Raw genomic sequence first — 6,237 nt, 5'->3', positions numbered from 1 at the left:
ATATGGATTGAGGCTGAATGTCAAGAAGACAAAGATTCTCACCACTGGACCAATTGGCAGCATCAGGATGGATGGTGAAGAGATTGAGATTGTTCACAGCCTTAGTTTGCTTGGCTACATAGTCAACACTCTTGGCACCAGTAGCCAGGAAATGAAAAGACATATTGCCATGGGAAAGTCTGCTGTTAAGAACCTCTCCAAAGTACTGAAGAGCAATGGTGTCTCTCTGGAGTCTAAGGTGCGTCTGATACAGGCCATGGTCTTTGTAATCACTTGTTATGCATCAGAGAGTTGGACAATGATTAAGGAGGATAGAAGGAGAATTGATACCTTTGAGCTGTGGTGCTGGAGAAGAGTATTGAGGGTACAATGGACTGCTAGGAAAACAAATAGATTCCTTCTGGAAAGGGTTAAACTGGGCGGCTCCCTGGAGGCAAGGATTCTGAGGCTCAGAAGTGCTTTGGACATGTTGTAAGGAGAGACTGGTCCTTGGAGAAGGACATCATGCTTGGGAGGGTGGAGTTACAGTGCAGGAGGGGAAGGCCCTCTATCAGGTGAATTGATTCAGTGACTGGGGTAATCGGGATGGGTGTATCAGAGACAGTGTGATTAGCACAGGACAGAGGCGAGTTTAGGGCTGTAGTACATTGGGTCGATATGAGTTGCAAGTGACTCGACGGCACATAACAACAACAACAGCAATGAAAAATAGAAACTAAAACAGTTGCCATGGAGCTGACTTTGCCTCATGATACCCACATTTGCCTTAAAGTAGAGTGTTGCTTCACAGGGTTTTCAATGACTGTTTTTTTCAGACCTTTCTTCTAAGGCACCTCTGAGTAGACTCGAACCACCAATGTTTTGGTTAGTAGCCAAGTGAATTAATCCTTGGATGGTGAGAAGGGCTACTTCTTTGCCCATGTCAAGGTAATAATCATTCCATTCATCAGAGGAGATAGGAATTTAGATGTCAGGGTCCTTTCTAGGCATGCAGAACCTGGGTTGATGGCAATTTGTCTAACCCTAGACGCACATATACGAGACCTTCTCACCGAGGTGTAACCCTAAAGATAATAACGAAGACTTGAGCCAGGTCCAGTAATTCCTCCCATCTCAATGTTCCCAACACTTACCCACATTACATTTTCATGACATGAGGTTCCAGGCACTTTTCTGTTTATAACTTGACAGACTGTGTTTGTTGAATTTGCTCCCAGTCATCTTTTTGTTTGCTAATTCCAAAAGTGTCCATTTTCTGGTGTGAATATACAAATCCTTTTGCTAGTGTAATCAAATTTAAGTCAATATGACAATCACTAACCAAATGCAAATATTTCATTTTATATTGTGTCTCATCCAAGAGGCTTCATAAGAAATTGATTTGACTGATTTAAGGATAATCTGTGAGGGCTTGTGCGGGTCTGAAAAGGGAGGGGTAGGCATCAACAAAAAGTCTCTGGTTCTGGGGAAATGACTCAGTAGTTTCTAATGGGAACTTAAATCACCTTTTTGTCAGATTTGTTGAACTGTCGTAGCTTCTATGCTGCTGTGACACTGGAAGCTATGCTGTCAGTATTTAAAATATTAGCAGGGTCACCCAGGATGAGAAGATTCCAAACTAAGACTGGATAGAAGGGGCTGACAATCTACTTCTGAGAAGATCCGCCAATAAAAATCTTAAGGATAACAGAGGAGCAATGTGTAAGATAGTGCCAATAGATTAGCCCTTCAGATTTGAAGTCACTCAAATGTGACTGAGAAAGAGTTGCCTCCTCCAAGTCGAGCTTATTTTAATGATGTGAAAGGAGCAAAGCTTTTGCTGATGTGGCACAACATAAAGTAAGAAGAAACGGCTACAAGCGTCCATTAGTAATTGAGATGTGGAACATGTAATGTATGAATCAGGAAAAAAAAGGAAATTATCCCAAAATGAAATCAAACACTATGATTAACTTGAAGTACTAAAATTCAAAGACTAGTCTTCATTATGGATCGCACCTTAGCATTAATAAAAGAAAAATCTTCATACCTGGATCCATAAACAACATTAGAATCAATGGAGCAAAACTGAAGTTGTCAGGGAACTAATTTTACCTGAATCCACAACCAGCACCCATGGAAGCAAAACTTAAGAAATCAAGACATATAGCATAGGGCAGAGCTACTGTCAAGGACCTCTCTGTAGTGCTCAAAGGAAAGAATGCCATTTTAAAAACTAAGGTGCACCTGACTCAAGTCATGATATTTTTAATTGTTTTATATGCATGTGAAGATTGGATAAGTAAAAAGGAAGACTGAAGTAAAATTGATGACTTTGAATTGTGGTATTGACAAATAATATATTTGATAATATAATAATATTAATATCTAATTTACTATTTGTCTGCCAGAAGAACAAACAAAGCTGTCTCGGAGATCAGCTAAAGTGTTCCTTAAAGGCAAGAATGGTGGATTAGTCTTACATATTTTAGGCATGTTACCAGGAGAGGTCAGTTCTTAGTAAGGAACATCACACTTGGATAAAATAAAGCGTCAGCCAAAAAGGGGAATAACGGGGTCCTGCCCCATTAGATCGAACAGTTCTGCCGAGAGAAGGGATGAGGATTAAATAAAGAAACAGAGAGGCTACCAGCTGATGGTGGATGGCAATTTTTTATTTTTCAGAAAAAGCCTATGTAGGTTTTAGTAGCACATCTGCTGTAACAATCGCATTATCTCTTTCAATCCGAGATGTTGACTGTCTGGTCAAACATTAACTCTCACAGACTTCAGCACAATACAAAAATGTTTTCCAGAGTACCTTATTGTGTGCTCTAAGGAACAAAAATTTCGGTTGATAAGGACACTACATTCCCTAAGGTCTGAGACCTTTGGTCATTCTTTTTCATTAACATCCTGCTTCCTTGAGTTGTTTATTGCCAAGCAGATACTCTAGCCAAGATGGAGTTAGTCTTGCTGGTCTTACAGTACAGAGCTAATCTTGCTTTACAAGTTAGCCTGGCTCTGACAGGGGAAGACATTCAGTGAAATGAATTGACAGGTGTCTGGAGCAACGGATTTAAACATGACTGAGATTGAGAGGATGGCCTCATGGCCTTACCCGGTGTAGACTAGATGACTGGACTTAGTTAGGATTTTGTAGTCCTTTTGTTAGAATTGAACATTGCTTTTGAGTCCTTCCTGTATATTTCAGAGTGAAGACATCTCTCACTTTTTCATGAGTCTAAATATTGCCTAGAATCTTAAAAGCCACTCTTTACATCTTCTCATCCCATTCATCTTTGGTCCAGATATCTTAAACCAAGGCTACACTTGAGCTTTCTGAATTCACTATTAGGGGTCTCACAATCTTGACTCAGGAAGTTGTCCTGGGCTCTGAATAATTATACATATCTTACTTCCTGTTTTCATTCTCATTCTATAATCCTCTATCCCATCCACCTTTCTGCTTCAAGTTAAGCTTTTATCATTTACACCATTAGGAAAGGGCACCGACCCTCAGCACCTCAATTCTCAATTTCTGCTATTGTTCTTGTGTACAGTAGAAATGGAACTAAACAATCACTGATCTTCCAACAGGTTTTCAGACACTTTAACTCACAGAGTAGCTGATTTGAACCATGTGCCTTCAAGTTGACAGCACAGCTCCTTACCATTAGGCCACCAGAACTCCCTATTCTCAATTTCTTTTATAGCCAAATTTTTCCTCGGTAGTTCTACTTGACATAAAAGGAGGAGAGCCTGCAATCCTGGAGTTGAATACACAGATGAGGGTGTTTGGGAGTGGCTGGAAAGAAGGAAAAACACTAAGTGCATTCTCAATGTGCATTTGTAAAACAACAACCCTGAGGGTAAAGGAGCCAGGGAAGAGGTCAGGTGGCATTGAGACCCGCTGCCTGTAGAGATACATTTGCTGGGAAGCTCAAGAGACACTGTGCAGAGTCAAGCAGACTTCTCTCTGCCCACTTAGAACAGAGTGGGCTGTGGTCCAGTTGTTGGGAGCTTCCTCAAACATACCACTGTGCTAGAGACATGGTTCAGCAGTGAGGCTGTGCCAGAGGAGACAGTGCAGCTTTTCCCTTCCCGTGGAGCTCATGTTCCCTTTCTTCTTTAGAATCTCTATTAGATGCTGAGATATAACCTTCTTCTGACATCCTTGGCCAAAGCTCCTACTTCTCAAGGTCACTAGAGGGAGGCATCCTTTCATTTCTTGTGAGAAAGACTTTTCTCCTGAACTCAAGGACCACATGAGAGGCCTTGTGTAGCCGCCCCTGAGATACCCAGATGCTGGTCCTGCTGGCCTGTCTATAGGACCCGTAGAGATATTGTTAGCCTCTTGCAGGTCCCACATAGGCTCAGAGTTCCCAGAAGATCTAGGAGGACTTCTTGACTAATTGTTCTCCTGTCTTCCACCAGTTCTGTATTTATGTTGCCCCAACCATACCCCCACCCCACCAATTCATTAACTGTTCATTCATTCAGTTCCAGTTAAATACATCTTCTGCCTTAACAAAACTTATTATCTGGGGACTAGACAAATAAGACAACAATGAAAATGTAAATGTTTTGTGCTCTAAAGAAGAAAGCAAAGATGCTATGAGAGTATCTTCCTAGTGTCTTTTGAATGGACTTGAGTCATCAGAGCAGGCTTCTTAGAGGATGTAAAAGTAACCTTTGAAAAGCGAGCCAGAGAAGAAGAGGAAGAGAGAAGTAAGAGATAGCTTGGAACTCTGAAGGAGGTAACAGATAGTCGGTCTAGCTGGGTTATTCTGTGAAGTAAGAGTGACATGGGGTGGAACTGGACAACTGGATGGTGAAATACAATGAATATATGTTATGGGAGCTGAATTCTATCTGAAGGAAAAGAGAAGCCACAGAAGATTTATGCTCAAAAGGCTGACACGGTAAAATGTCTATTTCAGAAGCATCGTACTGGATTATATATGGAGGACAGGTGAGGGAGCCACAGCCTGGAGACAGGGGAACAGGTGAGGATGCCAGTGTCAAGGGATCAAAGAAAAGACAATGGTGACTTAGACTGTGGTCACAGCATAGAGAATGGAGACAAGTGGATGGACTCGGGAGATAATTACAGAGTGAAACCAACAAGAATATATGATTGGAGGATATGGGGGAATGTGGGAGAAAGACAAGTGGGGCTGGTGAACAAGTTTCAGGCAGGCCCCTGGCCAGGGGATTTTCTGAGAGCAGAGATCACATCTTCAAGGGGAGCTAAGGATAATAAAAAAGAATTTATGTGTTTCATTATATTCCCCAAAGACATGTTGATGTTCTAACCCCTGTACCTACAAATGTGATTCTGTTTGAAAATGGGCTTTTCTTTTGTTATGTTAATGAAGTTCTACTAGAGTAGACTGGGTCTTATATCTACTCTTTCCGGAATAATGTCTAATAAATGTGAGGAAGACTCAGACAAAAGGTATGCAAAGGGGGTTATGGTGAGAAATAAGCAGTTGCCGTGTGAAGGTACAACTGTAAACAATCTGAGAATCTAGAAGCTGAGAGAGACAAGGATCTTTCTGAAAACTTGACAGAGAGATAGACCAGCCCTGCCAACACTCTGAATTCAGGCTCCTAGCCTCCAAAACTGTGAGACAATTACACCACTCACTTGTGGTTTTTGTTGTTGTTGTTGTTGTTGTTATGTTTGTTGTTAGGTGTCATCGAGTAAAATATGACTCACAGTGACCCTATGACCAACAGATCGGAACTCTGTTCTATCCTGTACCATCCTCACACATTAGAGCCCATTGTGGCAGTGGCTGTGTCAGTCCACCTGGTCAAGGCTCTTCCTTTACATTGCTGACCTTCTACCTTTCTGAGCATCACGTACCTCTCCAAGGAATAGCCCCTTCTAGCAACCTGTCCATAGTATGTAGGGCAAAGTCTCATCATTCTTGTCTACAAAAAACACCCCTGCTGCACCCTCTCCAAGACATATCCATTTGTCCTCCTGGCCATCCATGGGATGCTTAGTATTCATCTCTAGCACCACAACTCAAAGGCATCAATTCTTCTTCTGTCATCCTTATTCATTGTCCATCTCTCAGATGCATAGCAAGTGATCAGAAAGACCATGACCTGAATCAGATGCACTTTAGTCCTAGAACTGGCATCATTGCTCCTCAATAATCTGGAGAGGCCCCTGACTGTAGACTCTCCCAGTGCAGTATATCTCCTGATCTCTTGACTGCTGGTACCAAGGGTGTTAATTGC

The sequence above is a fragment of the Elephantulus edwardii genome, unplaced genomic scaffold (genome assembly GCF_000299155.1).
Source record: "Elephantulus edwardii isolate Elephantulus edwardi_28Jun2011 unplaced genomic scaffold, EleEdw1.0 scaffold00049, whole genome shotgun sequence".
NCBI classification, from domain to species: domain Eukaryota; kingdom Metazoa; phylum Chordata; class Mammalia; order Macroscelidea; family Macroscelididae; genus Elephantulus; species Elephantulus edwardii.
This window is presented reverse-complemented; position numbering follows the sequence as displayed.